The 18,520-nt window shown below is 41.5% G+C and overlaps 1 protein-coding gene across 3 annotated transcripts in view; it reads left to right on the forward strand.

The window, feature by feature from the left end:
- The window catches only part of FAM110B (family with sequence similarity 110 member B), a 139,403-nt gene that overhangs the window by 64,292 nt on the left and 56,591 nt on the right, over window positions 1-18,520 (forward strand). The window contains exons 2-3 of one of the 3 annotated variants that reach the window (XM_054590151.1): window positions 5,968-6,029; window positions 11,231-11,317. The gene's annotated coding sequence lies outside the window, so the exon portion shown is untranslated. Of the gene's footprint in view, window positions 1-5,852; window positions 6,030-11,230; window positions 11,318-18,520 lie in introns of those variants that run through there. The other 2 variants (XM_054590150.1, XM_054590149.1) reach the window with 2 other exon arrangements.

An 18,520-nucleotide genomic window follows, 5' to 3' on the forward strand; every position in this document is an offset into this window, starting at 1 on the left:
TATAAGCCAGTGAATCAAAAAGATGCTTTCCTAAGAATGATGTGTTTGTGAGCTAGAACCCTGAAATGCATAATATAACCATCATACTGAAGCTCTTTCTTAGTGTGATTCTTTAGGCATATCAGTGTGCTTTCTGCTTCAAAATTTCAAAACTTTCTTATGTTACCCTAAGCATTTAATTTTCTTAGGTTTTTGGGAAAATGCCCTTTTGTTATACTAGTGTATTCCAGCTCTTTCCTTAATCCTCTCTACCTGCACAGATGCACCTCAATGGGTTTTTCTTAATTTGGGCCAGATTCTGTGGAACATGCTGGCTACCTTTCCTTTAGCAGGCAGGGGAGCTCACTTCCAGCGCAGGAGTCTTGTGTGCTTATTAAAAATTAGCTCAGGGTGAGTAGGGGTCATGTTTTTGAGTAGGAGGACAAGGGGCTGGCTGAGTGGTTTTAGGACATGAGAAGGTTGGGGGCGCTGAGCAGGCCTATGTGGCCTGCTGCCTTTGTAGGCATGTAGTGCTTTCACCCTCTAGGGCCAGGGTGCTGCATGTTAGGATGTATGAAAGGTATGAAACAGAGCAGATGTAAATTTCATCTGTGTAAATCTTTTTGAAGGTTAGTACTATACCTAGGAAGTTCTTTTTTTCCTCTTCTTTCACCATGTGACTTCTTGCTTCTAGGTCTGAGAAACCGGTTACTTTCATGGTTAAATATGGATGCCTGGGCTCCTCCCAGTGCAGTATTGACCTATGATAAAGCCATTTCCGTCCAAAGTACTGACCTCAGCGGCCCACCCGTTGAGCGAGCTGGAATGACAAATGTCAAGAGAGTCTGAGCTCATGTAAGGCCTCATTGGTTTATTATAGAGCGATATAGCAGGAAAGTGGCCAAGGAAATGGAGAGGGGTCCTCTGAGAGATGATCCATCCAAGCACTGTGCTCGAGTGCCATTGACAAGCTGTGCAGCCATGCATGGGTGTATGGGGTTCTGGGAGGTCCCTCCACAAGCATGTGTGAGCCGCACTTGACCTTCAGCTCCCAGATAGATGCAGTGTGTTTGAGGCTGCCCGATAGCCAAGGTGGCCAAGACTCCTGTACCTTAATTATGTAGCAATGGCCAGCCATTTGAAGCAAGCCTCTACGACCAAGTGTCTCCCAAGCTATCGTCCCCTCAAATTCAAAACTCCATAATTGTCTCATTGTTTCCTACCCTTCCATCTTTACCAGACCTATAAAATATGAATCACTAGAAAGAAAGAAAAGAGGGATAAAAGGCAATGGTGTAGGCTAGGCTTTGAGGAGGCACTACAAGACGCCCAACTGGATTTGTAAACCACGCCCCACTGAGAAGACTCCTAAGGTCTGCTTATGGAGCCCGGCAAACCATTGTCCAGTCATCTTTCTCAGCGGAGGCTTCCCAGAAGACCCCCAGAGCTGACTCACACTGATGTGCAAAGGAACCTCTGAGGCCCTGTTGAGGCGGGGGGTGGGTCCCTTCATGGTACACAGGGTGGGATGCTAAGAACCTGAAAAAAGAGGGAGCTGAGGGTTGCTCATGCATGGCCTTCGGAGCAGCTGGAGTACTTTTCAGCAGCCTGATGCAGTGTTTCCCAGCCCAGCCACTTAACAACTGCATTGAGCACCCCATATGCCACATTCTTTTTAAAAAAAAAAACCAATGTGTGGGTGTTCTGAAAAGGGAAGGAAGGGGCACCCAGTTACCCATATGGTTTCCCAGCAGTTATCCTACTCCTGGCAGCTGGAGACCTGGACAGCTTAGACTTTCATTCCTTTCCTTCGAGTGGAGGTGGGCAGTGTGCTCAAGCCCCTCGCATGGGCTTAGGGGAGCTGCTGCTAACAACTCTGCCCAGGTCCACGTGTAGTGAGTTTGTGTTGGTGGCCTGAAATACCACGGTGGAAATGCTAAAAGCTGTCTGTTTCATCTCTCGCTGGCCCACCTCTCGACATGGAGCATCCAGAACTGCTGGCTCCTTTCCTTTCCTGGCAGAGCTGGGAAGTGGAGTTGGGCTAGGGATCCCACAGCCAAAGGGTACAAATGTCAGCCTTGGTGGCCCAGTTTGTGATCAGGCCTCCTCGTGCCCAGGTCCCTGTTCCCCAGAGCAGAAGTGACTGCCCTGAGTCCCTTCCACTGAGATGGAGTTTCATAAACAGCTGGAACTGAGACACTTCTGGTCAGAATATTCTGACAAGTCTAAAGTTATGTGGGGGCCATGAATCATTTTTGGGGTGTGAACCCTATTTCTCTTCTAAGGGGAGAGAGCTGTAACAAAGTTCTGTATAGAGATTCTCAATACACGGGCTTTCCTCTCCTCGTTCTCCAAGGTTAGAGAACCAAAACAGCTTGAAGAAGCCCCTTCAGTGACATAAACCATTTCTGTGGGTGACTGCCTGCTCCTGCTCACTCAGTGTAGCAAGTGTGAAATGTACATGGTTTTTATTCTTTGTGCCATGAAGCGTCAATGAGAGTTTTGACTTGGAAGATAATGGAACCTGTTACTAGGAAGAACTGGGAGGAATGAATGGGCAGTCCGATTTCCAGAGGGCTTCAACCTAACCCCTTTCCTCCTCCTGTGAGCGTTTGCCGCTGTCTGCACGGCAGGCTGTGGCCTCTGGCTCCCTGGGCCCTCCAGGACCTTGGCAGCACGCTGTGGCCCTCACCCACCCCCGCCAGAGCCTCCTTCAGCCACAGACCTGACTCTCCACCCCACTTGCTTTCACTGCAGCCTGCACTCCCCAGCACTTACTCATCATAATCACTCAGTTGTTAATGAGTCACAATGTTTATCTCCCTAATTATAATGGACACTCCATTGGGTATCAAACCACTGTCTCGCTGCCTTCAGTATTCCCAAAGTCCAGCCCAGTCCTTGCTCATAGTAGGTACCTAAAACTATTTCCTGAGTAAATGAAGGCTTTTTCAGACTCAGGGAAGAGTTGGTTGAAGTTCAAAGACAAAAGTGCTTATTCGAGAGGTTAAAAAATATATAGGCTCACCTAGCAGAATGGCAGTAAGAAAGATTACCAATTAACTGTTACTCAGTTCCAGACAAATATTAGTTTTAAACATGCCAAAAGATAAGAGTTAAGAAAGGACAGTTGCCTCCTTTTCTTAGAACGTGTCTGCCTAATGTCTTATACAGAACAGCCATGAGACAAATTAATCAAACAGCTTTTTAAAAGTGCTTTTTTTTTTTGAGCTTGCAGTCTGTTAAATGAAGAGGAAGACAGAGCTGCTGGCTGTTTCCTAAATAAATGCCTAGAAGTGTTACTAGTCTGTATCCTGGCAGCTCCCAGGGAGCTGTGCTTTAGGCCAAATCACAGAAGCCAATTCCTTTTGAAGTTTTTGCTCCTAATAATGGTGATTGAGCTTTGATAGTTTACATGGACAATGCTTCCAGGTGGCACTCACAGCTTTTCCTTTTTAGCAGGTATGTCTCCATTATGTTTTGCAAGTTTGTGTTTGTGTCTACATTTGTACACAGTTTTTTCACTCTTGAATTTATGGTTTCCATTGAAGTTTCTGAGCCACACCATTCCTTTCTCTAGTTTATTTCCAACTTTATGGTGTACAAAGATTGAAGAATGAAAAAATGCCTCTTAGTCAATATTCCTTTTCCATGGCTACTAATTAATCCCTGGGAATAGTTGGTTCCCTAGTGCAGATTGAAATGGTTGTTGAGGATGTTAGCATTTTGTAAAGGTTTTCAAATAAAAATCAAAGCAAAATAAAGCTAAAAAAATGAGAAATTTGCCTACTGTCACTGGGACATACCAATTTCTGGGAATTACAGAAAATAAATTTAACAGATTAACAGATTTGATTAATATCATCCCAAGACTGTTAATTTTGCAGAACATATTCAGAAGAAAGGGCAAATCAATAAATAAAGAAGCTGCAGAGACAGAAATTACATTTGTCTGGCTAACCTCTCTCCTCTCTCCTTTTCACATAAATTTGTCATTTTAAATTTAATGAAACATCTCATTACAAACTTTCCCCGGTTCCATGGAAAAAACATATCAAATTTATATCATTTAAACTATATTGCAAGTCACTAGTGAAATACAATTATAGGCCCATAATTTCCTGAAATTTTTTTAAATATTGGTTCATATAGAGTTAAGTGAAATTAGTGACAACTGCATAGCCAAAAACAAGTTGGTGAGATAATTTTCGTTACCACAGTGAATACCCATGACAGTTCTGTATGATTAATCAAGTCTGCCACCAGCTTGTCACTATTAATTACTTTTTAATGGTGTTTCTGACAAAATTGTACAACATTTCTTTTTTGAGTAGTGTTACCGGAGAAGACGGTATACAATATGGTGTGGTGAAAAGACTGCTGCTATTAATAATAGCTTAATTTAGAACTCACTCCGTGCCAGGCTGTGTCCTAAGTGCTTATAGCTCACTGTCAATAATTGTGCAAGATGTCTCCCTTTATTGCCTCAGAGACACAGAGAAATCCAGTCACTAGTCCCAGGTCACACAGGTAGGAAGTAGCTAATCCAGAATTTAAGCCCAGGTAGTATGGCTGTTAGAATGTATGCTTTTCACCTGTGCATCACACTGCCTCTCATCGGATTTGGCCTCTAGAACTAATTTTACGATTAATTGTGCAGTGGACAAACTTTTATGTTATTGAAAATATATGACATAAATACGGTATTGAGACTATAAAAATTAAGGCTTATGAAAACTCAAGAAGGTGAAGGGACATAGAAGCAAGAAGTACACAGATCATTTCCTTAAGAGAGAAATTTTCATATACACGATAAAATCTCAGCTTTTATTTTTCACTTTCTCCAAAAACTGTGCCCACGAAAGCTTCTCAGTCTGAACAGGAAAAATTCTGTTTTGGTCTAATATAAAGCTGTATTATCAAGTTTGGTGTGATTATCATAAATCATAGAAGTTAACAGAAGTTACTTAGGAAATCTGTTGCTTGTATAGATGGTGGATTTCCAGTTTTTTTCTTAGCTATGAGTTTTACTCAATTTTAGCCTCAGCACAGATTCAGAATAGGATATTTTATTTTATAACTGGTCATCATTTTAGACATAATCTAGATAAATTATTTAATACTTTATTGAAGATCATACAAAAGCTCTACAGTAATTTTAACTCTTTAATAATTTCACCTGGATCCAAGAATAGGCAAATTTTTTTTAATTTTAGCTTTTACAATGATTTCTGGTGTTCCTTTTGCATCTCCTGTGGCTCTGAATGATTACCCATCACTGCCAAGATGATGATTTTTTTATACTTTGATTAGCACTTCTCTACTATGCATGGAAATGTGCATGGTATTTCGAAGTATATTGGAGAGTAATTAGTACTTGAGGACCAATAAGTGGCAAATTGCTGATCAGGGCAAATTAAGTAAGTCTCAGGTTTTATAGCACTAGCACTAATATCGTCTTGGTATTGATTTGATTATTTATTCTCAGTGCTGGAATCTGTCGTTTCAGTCAGCTGGCAGTACCGTACGCTCAATTTAACCACTCTTTGTTTCTCTAGATTGGAGGAAAAACAAGAATGCACTTTAAAAATCACTTACAGTTTATAAGGTGGCACATTAATCCTCAAAATGACAGGAAATCAAGATGATTTTGTCTGTGGGGTTTAATTTATTAAAATTTAATTTGCTCATGTGCTTTGCTCCAATAGCTCTGTGCTAGCAAACTAGCTATAATTAGATTAGCAGCCTGCTAAATGCTGGTGACAGCCTGCGCCGCAGAGAGCATGTGCTGGATTCTGCCTGAGCCTCTCCTCATTGGCTGCTAGCATCACTGCTCGCCAGTTTGATAGGTTTCCACCGTACTCTTTATGCATTGGAGACATAGATACAGAGATACTCTACTGTGTTCTGGCAACAGTGGAGGTGCTTAGCTGGTAACGTTAAAGAAGGAGGAAGGCACTGAAGAGAAGGCGTTCTTCTTTGTTGTAGAGCATCGGCAGTCACCAACTGCCAGCTGCCAGAGGGGATCAGTGAGGAAGTTTCAGTTCATGGTAATTACTTTGAGTCTTTATCTCACAGGAAAAACACGGCCATGCATGAAATGAAGCGTGTTCATCGTGTCATCTATTTAATTTGATCTTGCTTTTTTGTTAATAGCATGCATAGTCCAGCGTTCCATACCAAAATATGTTTTCCTGGAGAAGGCTTGGCTGGTAAACAGCCACTCTGTTCACGAAGGAGTATTGTCTTTACCTGGATTCAAGAGTGCATGTGCTGGGCAGTGATTCTTATTGGTTCTCTTCTGTTTTGGAAAGCCTGATGTTGCATCAATTTTGGTGTCTTTGGAGGTGTGTTTTGGTATCCGGTTGACTTTGTATGTGTTGAGTCCAGGCTCTCCTGAACAATGAGCAATCAAGGAGAGTTCAGAGAAACATACTTTAATTAGGACAGGCCAGCAATTCTCCTGCTGTCAGTGCAGGGTCGTGGGAGAAGTAATGTGCTATTGTTTCTTCAAAGATGAGTGCAGCCTTCATTTTGGATGGTTTTCTTTGTTTCACCTTTTGTAGTTTTCATTAAGCCTTTTTTAACAAAGAGAGTGATAGCATGTTCCATTCTGCCAAAAAATATTTATAGGTGTGTATTCAGCTGTGCCAAAGAGAGAATTTTTGACTCTGGGCTTTGTTTAACAGGGATGTTGCTTTTGGAGTTGAAATTAATCACAGGAAGGTGGGGTTCTTACCACTTAGACTAATGTTTGACAACATTTTAAAATTTCTGTTAATGGTTGTCTGGGTAATTTTCCAAATCAAACAATAAGTAATTTTAAATTCTGTAATAAATATGGTACATTCTGAAGGAAAACCATTTAAATTACCAAGGCTGAGCTTAAAGAAACCCCAACAAATGCAATGTGAGCTTTTGCTTCTCAGTGTGCCTTTTCTATAGAGTTCTATTTTATTTCAGAAGAGCCCCCCGCTACCATTTAGTACTCAAACTTCAGAATTGATGTGCTTACCATATCAGACTGTGGAGACCACAGAAACTTGTGTACTGAGTCACCAGTCACACGGCTGGCTGGCTGCCACCATGCGTCTGCTATCAGTGGAGAGCCCTGCTGGTATCTGAGAACTGTCAGGAATTACTTCCCTGCACCTGAAAAGCTAAACGCTGCCATTTAAGTACTTTGTTAACATTACTGCTTTGATTTAAAACCATGCACTGGTTAAAGGGGTTCAATATATTCTTTGGTAGAGGAAAACTTCAGATTCCTAACTCTCCCTTACTGCCCCCCTCCCAGATCTCCTCCCTAGTCTGTTCTGAACTGTAATCAATTATCCAATGTACTGTTTCACTCAATTATCAGTTTTAAGGAAAAAATAAGGAATATTATGAAAGTTTGTCACTTATTGTAATGCAGTATTGCCTACAGTAAGAAAGTTTGATAGTCTTGTAATACAAGGTCTCTATGACTTCAAGCAAGCTGCAGTGTTCAGTTTCAAGATACCATGTGTGCTGAAATGAACGTGAGAAGGGGCGCTCTACTGAACACTTCCTTCCTCTTTGGAATCCCTTGTAACAAACGCCACCTCGTGCAGATTTCAGAAGGTCGCGGAGCAGTGATGGAAAGTACAGTTTCGACTATCATGATGTTGCTCCTCTTCCCTTCTGCAGACCCTGAGCTCCCAGCTCACTCCTTTACTCGCTGCTTCCTGCTGTGGTCACGGACCACAGCCTTTCTCTGGATCCACAGTTAGTCTCAAACGCCTTTTAGGGGAAGAATAAATTGATGCCATTCCATAATTGTCTCTCCCTCTGCTTCTTTTCATCTGCTAACATTACTTCCTACATCACCTCGATCTTAGAGAATTTCGGAGTAGTGGGCTACCTTAAAATAAATTATTGTCAAAGGTATACGTTGTAAACTTTCCTTTTGTGAGCATTGCCCTGTTAAGCCATGTGTCACCAGAAGCCATGGGGAGTATTCTCAGTGAGGTTGACGCTCAAGGGCTGTGTCTTAAGACGTTTGGTTTCCTGAAAGAACTTCTTCAAAATGTAAGATCAGTGTGCGTTGTGTAATGCACTGTGATAGTCCAAAGGGCCTTCCAACATGTACTAAAGGGGCATTTTTCTAATAGCACCAAAGAAAATGTTCTTTATATTTTTGCAAAGCAATAAAATCTGCACTTTTAACTTCAGCTGAGTCACATCTTAACTTTTTAAAACTACAGTAAAAAGAGTCTATATATTTCTGAGATAAGAAAAGAAAACTGAATTTCTTGAGCACTTTAAAATTTTTTTCTTTCCCTCCTTGTAATTTTGTAGCTCTTTACTCATGAGAGAATAACATTTCTGACCCATCAAATAGGTCTATTAGCATGAACTAGAGTATAAAACATAATATTTTAAAATTAAAACAATATCTGTTATAAGTGATACTTTGAAACTTTTTCTTTTAGGAGCTTATAATTACAGCAGGAAAAATGGTCATCAGTTTAAAAATGAAAAGTCACTTCATGTAGAATGTGATCTACGATGTGCCACAAAGCAACTAGGCTGAACAAGGCCTGAAATACTGTTGAAAGGAAGGAGCGATGGGCAATACCTGCTATTGAATATAAGAGTATAGGTGGCTGTGAAAGCAAAAGAACTGAGGGAGATCTGTCACTATCAATCAACAAATATTTCAGGATTGACACTCCTAAAGTGTCCTGGATTGGAAAAATATTTGAAGAGCCATTAGACCTGTCACCTAAGTGTACTTATTTTTCTTTTATTTTTTAATTCTATGATTAGGGGCACCTACCATGTGCTAGGTTCTGGACTAAGCCTGAGCAAGAGAAAGAGGGAAGGCACAGCCACGCTGCAAGAAGCAGCCTACTGAGGAGAGATGGCAAAAAATAGTAATAGGGAGTGTAAGGAGCAGAACAGAGCACCAAGGAGAGGTGACCGTCCTCTAGAAAGGTTGGGAGAGCAAGAAGGCTTCAGGAGAAGACAGATAGTATTGCCTGATCCAGAATGAACTGTTTCCCACCTTATCTTGTACCACATCTACTCCAGTTCACGTTAAGTGGGAGTTGGTGTGGGCCACAGATCTGTTACATACTGTATATTGACATGAAGTTTCACCATGTCATCTTATTTGTGATTTGTATTAAATGTAATAAATTGACCCTTGAACAACATGGCGGTTAGGAACCCTGAACCCTGCGCAGCAGAAAATTCACGTATAACTTTTGACTCCCCCAAAACTTAACTACCCTCAGTATCTGCGGGGGACTGGTTCTAGGATTCCCCTGCAGATACCAATCCACAGATGTTCAAGTCCCCCATATAAAATGGCGTAGGTTAATGCATACAGGCAGCCCTTTGCCTCTGCGGACTCCCAACCGAGGATAACAAATGGAACCGGTCTTTACTGAAAAAAAAGTATGTATGTATAAGGCGACCTACATAGTTCAAAAAATGGTCAACTGTATAAGCTATCTTTTTTTTAATTCTACCATCTCTTCTTAGAATACACATTAAATTGTTGCATGGAAGTATTTTTATTTATTTTAATAGATTTACATCACATGGGATTTGAAAAAATTTAAATGTATGTAGAAATTTAAAAATGCATCTTAAAGGAATATAAAATACATTCATTATTGTTGTAGTCTTCAGTAATTTAGTGATTACTTTAGGAACTGTTGGCATTGCCAGGAATTATTATTTACTTCTGGATGCCCGTTGACTCTTATTTACCTGACTGACTGTTTTATTTATTAAAGTCATTTGTTGTGTACATGCTTATTAAAGACAAACTTGTCTTTCACCTTACTGTGATTAAGACCTTTTGCTTTTCTTACACATTTAATTGAATTTAGACATATTTTAAATCTTGCCAAATTTGGAGGGAAAGTCTACTGTCAAGGTCACATACTTGCATTAAATCTTGCCACCAGTAAAATGTTTACATGAACTTTTTTTTCTTTTTTTTTCTTTTTGTATATTTTGTATAGATACTAAGAAGTGAGATACCTGGGTCAAATGGTAGTTCTAGTTTTAATTTTTTTTTAAAGATTTTATTTACTTATTTTTAGAGAGAGGGGAAAGGAGGGAAAAAGAGAGAGAGAAACGTCAATGTGTGGTTGCTTCCCGTGTGCTCCCCCACGGGGGACCTGGCCCGCAACCCAGACATGTGTCCTGAGTGGGAACTGAACTGGCGACCCCTCGGTTCTCAGGCCAGTGCTCAATCCACTGAGCCACACCACCAGGGAAGATACTGCATTTCTGACCCTGCGCCACGTGCAGTCAGAGATCCCTCCTAATTCTGTAGTGTTTCGCCCTGGCCAGGCTTCCGCACTTCCTTTGTCACAGGCCACCCTTCCCCAGCCCCGCCTCTCGGAGTTAGAAGAGTTCTCCCGGGAGCTGACTTTCAAAGCCGGAAGCTCTCCAACCCTATAGTCTACCTTCCGTTCTTCTCTCTGCTTCTTCCCAGTCCCCTTTCCTACCCACCTTTCAGGTCGCTATTCTCCCAAGGTTCTCTCCTTCATCAATTTCTCTCTCATCTGATTTCTATCACCACAGACTTAGCTGTCACTTCCGTGCCATCCCTCCTACCTACCCCCTCCACGGCCTTGGCTGCCCCCTCTGCCTGGAAATTGCTTCCCTCAATAGACTCTGGCTCACTTCCTCACGGCCTTCAGGATTTTGTTCAGATGTCTCCAACTGCCATCCCAGGGGGATATTCTGAGATAGTATCTCTTGTATTTAGTCTGCTCTCTCTGGAATATAGACTCTGAGTTCCGAGATTTGGGTCTTAACCACCAGAGCCTAGAACACAACTTGGTCCCTGAGTGGGCCTCTGGGGATTGTGCCCCAGACAGGCTCCAAGCTGCTTGAAACTCGAACACCCTGTCTGTCATACCCGGGGTGGACTCAGACTCAGTTCCAGAAATGGGATGACGTCCTGTCAACCTTTATTTATGTGACTCCTCACAACTTGATGCTTACAGTCTTCTTTCTGTATAATTGCTGTCTGTGGTTAGATGTCTCCTTAAAAATAAAATCGAAGGGAGCAAAACACTTGGCTTTTAATGAAGTCTGTAAAAACTAAGACATTTTCGTTTACCTACATGTTTGTTATTTAATTTGAAAACTTAATGACCAGTTTTTAAAAGAATTATTTTATGTTGCTAAATATATTTAATAGCCTGCCTATTTTGTCAAATAAAACAGCAATAGCAGTCTGTTCTTTCTCTATTTTTAGATATTTCATGCTGCAGAGAGTGCTTTAAGAAAGGAAGTATCCACTGTGACTTCTGCCTACCATCCATAAAATACTCATTCCTTTCAAGTAAGTGTATTGCTTTGCTTTGATCCATCCTCAGCAGAAGGTATTGATTCTCTGAAAACCTGTGTCATTATTACATTAAGACAAGGAGACTGAGGTTGCAGATAGTTTGCTCTCTGGCCAAAAAAAAAAAATCCCTTCTTTTGAGTTCCCTGCCAGGACCAAATAACAGAAGTGATGGTTTGCTTCCCCAAGGGTTTCCATGATGTGTTTTAAATATTGCTAATAGTTATGGCTTTTTAAAGCTGTGTCCTATTTACCAATAATAATCAAGTATTGAGCAGTGCATGGATTTGAAGATAATACTAAAAAATTAATATCTGTACACTCAAGTGAGAAGTACACTATCTGTGGTTGGGGAATGCAGTGGTGTTTTCTGGAAGGCCAGATGGTGTGGGGCCAGCAGCAGGTGCCCTGGGAGTTTTGGGGAGGGAGATTTTTTAGGATGGCCTCTCAAAAGAGGCCTTGCGGAGAGAGTGGAACCTGTATGCACGTGAAGACACTACTGGGTACATGCCCCACACCCACGCCACTCCCGGGATCTCTTCCTGGTCTCCAAAGCTGATAGAGAGCCTGGAATCTGATGACCAGACCATGAAAGTGGTCTGAGGAAGCGGATCAACTTCAAGGTACAGAGGTTTCTCCTCTTGACAAAGGGCTTGAGAGTTCAAAATTGCCAAATGAGGAGATTGGGAATGTTTAGGAAATTGAGAGAAGGCTCTCTAGCTAGCTTGCGTCTGCAATGACCTGAAGAGTGGTAAAGAAAACTCTTCAGAGTGTTACCCTCAGTGCCGTATTGCCCGTGGCCATGTGCTGGGATTTGACTGACATGCTTCCTGGAGCCTCCTCTCCAGCCTCCATATGCAGTGTGCCATGACTTCTGTCGTGCACTAGGCAGTTTATAGGTTGCTCTAATGACATTATGCAGGACGTTGCCAGGCAGATGTCAGTGCTCTCCAAGAACCTCAGACTCTAATGGAGGCTGACAAGGAAGAATCAGCCTGTGGAAGGTGAAATTCTACAATCTTTGGGAAGAGACAAAGAAAAGCCAACACGATTTCTCAGTGACAGACCCTGAAATCCATCACTCTTCTCACTACATTACCTTGTCTTCTTATCCCAGATATATGAAATTCTGTTACGAAAGCCTTGAACTCCTGGTCGCTGGGGGTGTCTGCCATCCCCGGCCTTGTAGAGCCCAGCAGGTAGAATTGACCTGAGCGCAGGTAGATTTAATGGGGAATGCCTCTGACAGGGCTGTATTCCCCACTCTGCATTGTTCTAGGGGCCCATGCATCCTGGGTGGCCCACCGTTGAGGGCTTTTCTGGGACATGGGATGATCAAGTGTAAAAGCAAGAAATGTCCCCAGCAAACAGGATCCTGTTAGTCTCCCTCATGATTCTCGGCATCGCTACTCTCAGACACAGCCAGATGATGTTAATGCTCTCACCACGCGGGCTCCTGACAGCAGGTGAACCTCAGCTTCACTGCTTACCAACCCTGCTAATGGGCTGCTCTAAGCCTCAGTTTACCATATAGGCCAGATAAGAATAACAGCAAGCTATTAGGGGTTTGGGGAAGATTAACATGGCATAGCTCTGGGAAGTGCTGGGGACAGCATGGACACTTGAGAAGTGGAAGCTCCTCCTACCTCCTTCCCAGATGAACTACCTGGAGAAAACAGTCAGTTACCTTCACAGGTAGAACCATCTTGAGCCTTGTCAATATCATTATTTAGCCAGGTTCTATATGGGGAAGATTAGAAAGGATTTCACCATGTGATTCATTAACATGATGTCACCTGGGTTGTAGACACTAAATCCTGGCCCCTACATCTACTTCTCAAGTAGATAGTTGTGTACAAGTTACTTTAAGTTGTTTTTATATCAGTTTTTCTGTAAGTAAGATAGAACATTTAGTGCTTTAAAGATTATTGTGAAAAGCATAGTTTTTGTCTTCTTCAAGTGTTTTCAACTCTTTTGGGCCATTTTTGAATTTAAAGTTCATTAAAATGGTTCTTTTCTGAGCTCTTAAGTTGCAGATAAGTAGCATCATGAAGGCATGTGTTGTATCGTCATTAATGTTTTTCACTATTCCTCAATACATGCACTTAGATTTGTTCTTACAGTACAAGGTGGATCCTTTGTAAAGTGGTCCCATGTTTAGGAAAACTGAAAGTGAAGGCATAAAATGACCTTGTAATATTCTTTTGGTCAAACTTTTGAGTTTTTTCAAGCCGGAATATAAAACCTCCTGTGTAATGTACATGTAAGTCATCTTTAAAGGAATACACAAATACTAATTTCTATGCATTATTCATGTGATTGCAATTTCAGGAAATAGGTTACAATGTTCCCTTTGTTTCTAGTTTCTTCTTATCTTAGTCAAACTTAAGTAATTGATAGTTCCTCTTGGAAAGTTTCCTTTTCCACAACTTCTTTGGGAGGCATTTTTATTCTTTATAGTGTAAGAAATTGCTGGGAGCAGAAACCACATCTGCAGATTTGTGTGTGTGCGTGTGTGTTAAATGGTCCTGACCAAAACTAAGTGCTAGTTTTCCCCAAACACCATTTTCCCCATTTCAGTGTTTCCTAAAGTTGGTCCTCTGAAGCGAGCAATTTGTTCCCTGTCATGACTCATCTGTCTTTCACGCCGGCATCTCTCTGACTTTTGCCTTTTCCTAGATCAGCTCTTTGCCAAGCGAATGAGTCAGAGCTCAGGTTCCACCAGTACAGTCAGGTGTGGCTCCTCCAAAGCTGTCTCCGCTGACCTTGAGCAAGGTGTCCTCGGGAGCCAGGGAGTGCCGGCCTCACTAATGAGACCCCCGTGCAGTTGCACAGCGCCAAGCTCCTGGCCATGCTTGCTGCTTTTTGAAAAAGGAGGAGAAGGGTACATTCTCAGGAAAAAGCAACTGGGATTTTAATCGATTTATTTTGCTTATTCACAAAACTCAAATAGGCTTCTGGAAGAACAGACATAGGGATAATCCCTTCTCTAAAGTAAAATACTCTTATACTCACACAGAAAGTACAATTCTTTTTTTTTTTAAGATTTAGCAAAATTTATTATGAAGTTTAAGAGACCGCTGTTGACTACAGTTTAAATCGTTAAATTGCGAAATAAGTTATTTGGCATAAATAAATTGTTAAATTTTTTAATGAAGTGAAAGACAAACTCTATACATTACTAGGTATGCATAGGTTTTTTTATTTGTTTTTAATGATTAATGGCTAGTATAATATAAACCAGTTAATCATCAGCATCGTCATTGTTTCCCTATAAAGATCAGCAGAAAAGGCAAGCCCCACATCTGTGCAAAGCCGGCTCTACGGGAGCTGCGCTGGAGGCGCCATGCGCCGCAGCGGCGGTCTTCACTTGTCCTGCAGAGAAGGTATTGGAGTCTTCACTGTGCAGAAGAGGATGCAAGAATGGAAGGGTTAAACCTCATACCAAAGGGGAACCATGTGATGACACATGCTGGGTATAAAGCCCAAGTCTACCCAGGCTCTTCTCTCAAGCCCCTACCAGACTGTTCGCAGCAGTTTACTTCTGTGTGATGATGGGACCACAAATGGAATGGGAAAGTTGTTTGGGGGAACTGGGCTGTGGGGAAAGTAGAATGGGGAAATGGCAAGAAAACATGGATATCTGGTAGAGTATTAGAATGACTCCCTAGAAACCATGGAAAATCTTCAATTAATTAAAGGGAAGAGAACAGAAAGTCAAGTAATGAGAGACAGAGACCATAAGAGCGCGCCCATTAGAGGTATAGAGCGACTGCATTTGTGCCAGGAGAAAAGCTAGAATAGCAAGACTTCCACATTTTCTCCTCCAACCTCTTAAAGTGTCTGCTATGGTTATTGGTGTGGATAGAGAAACTCTTCATGTGTTCTGACTACTCAAACAAGTTCAGAGAGATGCGAAGTTCCTCAAGACCATGTGATCAGTGAGCATTGGTATATCCTAACTTCTCCACACCGTCCTCTCTAACAGCCTGTGCTGTGATAGCACTCTTCCGTAGCACTGTGATCTGAATGTTTGCGTCCCCTGCCAAATTCATATGTTGAAATCCTGATACCCAATGCGATGGCATTTGGAGGTGGTGCCTTTGGAAGGTGATCAAGTTTATGAGGGGCTCTTATACAAGAGGTTCCCAGAACTCCCTAACCCCTTCTGCTATATGAAGACATAGAGAGAAGTCAACCACTCAGAAGAGGGCTACCACCAGCGCACAGCCATCATACTGGCACTTTGAGCTTGGACTTCCAGCCTCCAGAACTGTGAAAAATAAATGTTCATTGTTTATTAGCTACCCAGTCTGTGGTGCTTTGTTACAGGCACCCGAACAGACTAAAGACACGTAGGGTGGAAGTGGTCTCTGTCTTTGAGAAGTATTTGGACATACCTCCTCTCATAGCTTCACATATCTTTCTTGGTCTGTACTTGTCCTGAAATTTCTGTCTTGCTTTCACTTGAGTGTCATGGGCCTAATTCTCTGTAGGACACATTTAAAACAGAGCTTCTCAGCATTGTCCTTGGTCAAAGAGAGGCAGTTTTCACGATGGCAGTCAATGGGAAGGCCCTTCTTCTGGAAGGAAGCCCTGTTGAGTAACTCCTGGTTCTGGACCACACGTACCCATTCGGGCATCCGGCCCTGCTGATTTTTCCATGTGCATCCTGTGTTGGCATTCCCATCTCTTCGCCAACCACTAATGACTTAGCCTTATGCTCCTCAGCCTGCCTCTAGTCTCTGCTCTCAGACCAGTCAGATTAGTAAGCAGGAAACTCTTTTACAGACACTATTTTCATTGTGTTACTTCTCTGCTCCAAAACCCTGTTTTCTCCTAGTTGCCTATCGATCAAATTTAAATTCCAGAGACTAGCAATTAAAACTACCCCTCAACTGATCCCTCCATACATATCCATTATTCTTTTCATGTTCTCTACACACCTGGCTCCTCAAGAGTTTTCATGCTGCTTCTTGTCCAGAAATCCTTATCAGTTCCTAGTTTCCAAAGTCCAGGAGTTCCTCTGAGGCCTATTTTAAAAGATACTTTTTCCTTTAGAAACAAAACAAAACAACATTTGAGCAAAATCCAAGAAATTTTACTATTACGTATTCAACAGACTAAGTTCAGTATATAACATATATATTTATAAGTAGTTTTGAAATTATTCCTTGCTTTAAAAATTTACATGATTCTCAAATTATATGTGAAGTTTACTTAAAACTTTTCCCCACACGCAAAGACTGCGTGGGCTCCCAGTTGTCTGCGAGGATGAGTAAACGGGCAGTGCTGTCCCAGGCTGCCCCGGGTGTCCACGGTGCACTGTGAGAACACGGGCCTGATGAAACCGGAGGGGAGGTTATCGGTCATTTTGCAACATTAGCACAGTTCTGTGGTCTGATTAACTTCCTGAAGATGAGCGAAGTTACTTACTAACCCTGTGAAGCCCTTTATGAAAATAACAATTTTGTTCACCAGCACAGAATGCAAATATCTATAATAGAGTAACATCTAAACAGACATAGAAAACACAATCAAGAGAATAATGGCATCTCGTTTTGAAGGAAAAACAGACCCACTGACAGCAAGAAACCCAAGTAGAAACTCTGTCAAATTCCCACTCATCTGAGGTCCAGGTCAGATTTCCTCTCCTGTGTGAAGGTGATTCTTATCCAAAATGTCCGTTTATTCAGAATTTACTTTCTGTGTACTCATGGTCTCTTCTGGCTGTGAGTTCATAGTCATGGACTTTTCCATTTTCTGATGACATGAAGCCACTTGTCATAATCTGATTTATATTACAGTTAAGTTGCTGCTGCTTCTTTCTAGTAGATTATAAGCAATTTCAGGATAGGAATGATTTATGTTTTAACTCTATATTTTTAGAGTCCAGCACAGACACTGGCAAACTATAAGGATTAACAACTGTTTGTGGACTTTAATAGAACTGAAGGACTTGCTATGCATATAAAGGAAAGTCCGTAGGTTGCTCATCTGCCTTTTGCCAAGGCCTGATACCAGATAAAAGACATGGCAATATGGGGTTTAACAGGGCCAGCAGGATTATTTCACTGAAAGAGAAACAGCCTACTCTGCTTGTAGAGAAAGGAAGGCGAAAACAAAATCAGAAACAAAGAAAGGGGAAAAAACCAGGAGAAATTGAATATTGTGGTATAAGAACTTGAGCTTCAACTATAAAGTAGGGAGTAATCTTTAAATCTCAACTTCTCAACTGCATTTAACATATAGTTTTGTTTACAAAGTTTGATTGAAATACAATTATTTTTTTAGAGCAAACTGAGTGTTCCCTAGGGATTCATATATCCAGCATTCAAAAACTTGATTATTTGTGATTGGTCCACGTTCAGTAATGGTCATAACTCTGCAATGTGGAGGAGGTACCACCTCAGAGGACCACATCTCAGAGCTGATGCAGAATAGGGAGCGAGTGCAGCTTGTCCACTGTTCACACTCGCCCGGCTTCGCATTCTATGTGTTAATCCATTCACCATTTCCATTAACAATATGGATCAGGTGCTTCGTGCACCTGTGGTTCAGTGGGGATAAGAAACTTTTCATGCCCCTGAGACACATTCTTTATTTTTGAGACACAAATATAAAAACTTTATATTTGAAAAATCATTTTGAGAAGAGTGAGGACTCCTGGTCTTGCAGTTGGAAGTGAAGAAAATGTGATGAGGTCCAAGAAAGTGAAGGGTTTTAGGAAGAACTGAAGCTCCAATTACATAAAAGAATAGAGTGGCTAATGCAGTGATAGTTCATTCTACAACATATGAAATATTCCACTACTGAACTCTGTATTCAAAGCTCTGATCTATTCTTGTAGACCATAGAAAGGTCACTGAATGCCGGGCTTTATTCCGTGTATTCTGAGAAGTGTGCACCCCGTTTTTCCTGAGTCTCGGCTCCTCTGGAGGTATGCTTGCGACCCAGATCTCGCCGGCGGACATTCGATTCTCATACAGTGGAGGAGAAAAGAATGGAATGGAATGCTGGTGTGCGCCTCCCTTAAGAGATGAACATACTATTTTGAAGCATTACTTAATGGCAGTTGGCCTATAAATAGTGTCAGAGTTTCTGATTTTAAGTGAATATATAAGATTCTCATGCTTTCCTTCCATCCATTTAGCAATGAACTTGAATCTCAATTTTTTCAAACACGACTTTTTGCTGGAA

This window comes from Pteronotus mesoamericanus, unplaced genomic scaffold (genome assembly GCF_021234165.1).
Source record: "Pteronotus mesoamericanus isolate MK-2021 breed Mesoamerican mustached bat unplaced genomic scaffold, CSHL_Meso_final scaffold_174, whole genome shotgun sequence".
Classification (NCBI taxonomy): domain Eukaryota; kingdom Metazoa; phylum Chordata; class Mammalia; order Chiroptera; family Mormoopidae; genus Pteronotus; species Pteronotus mesoamericanus.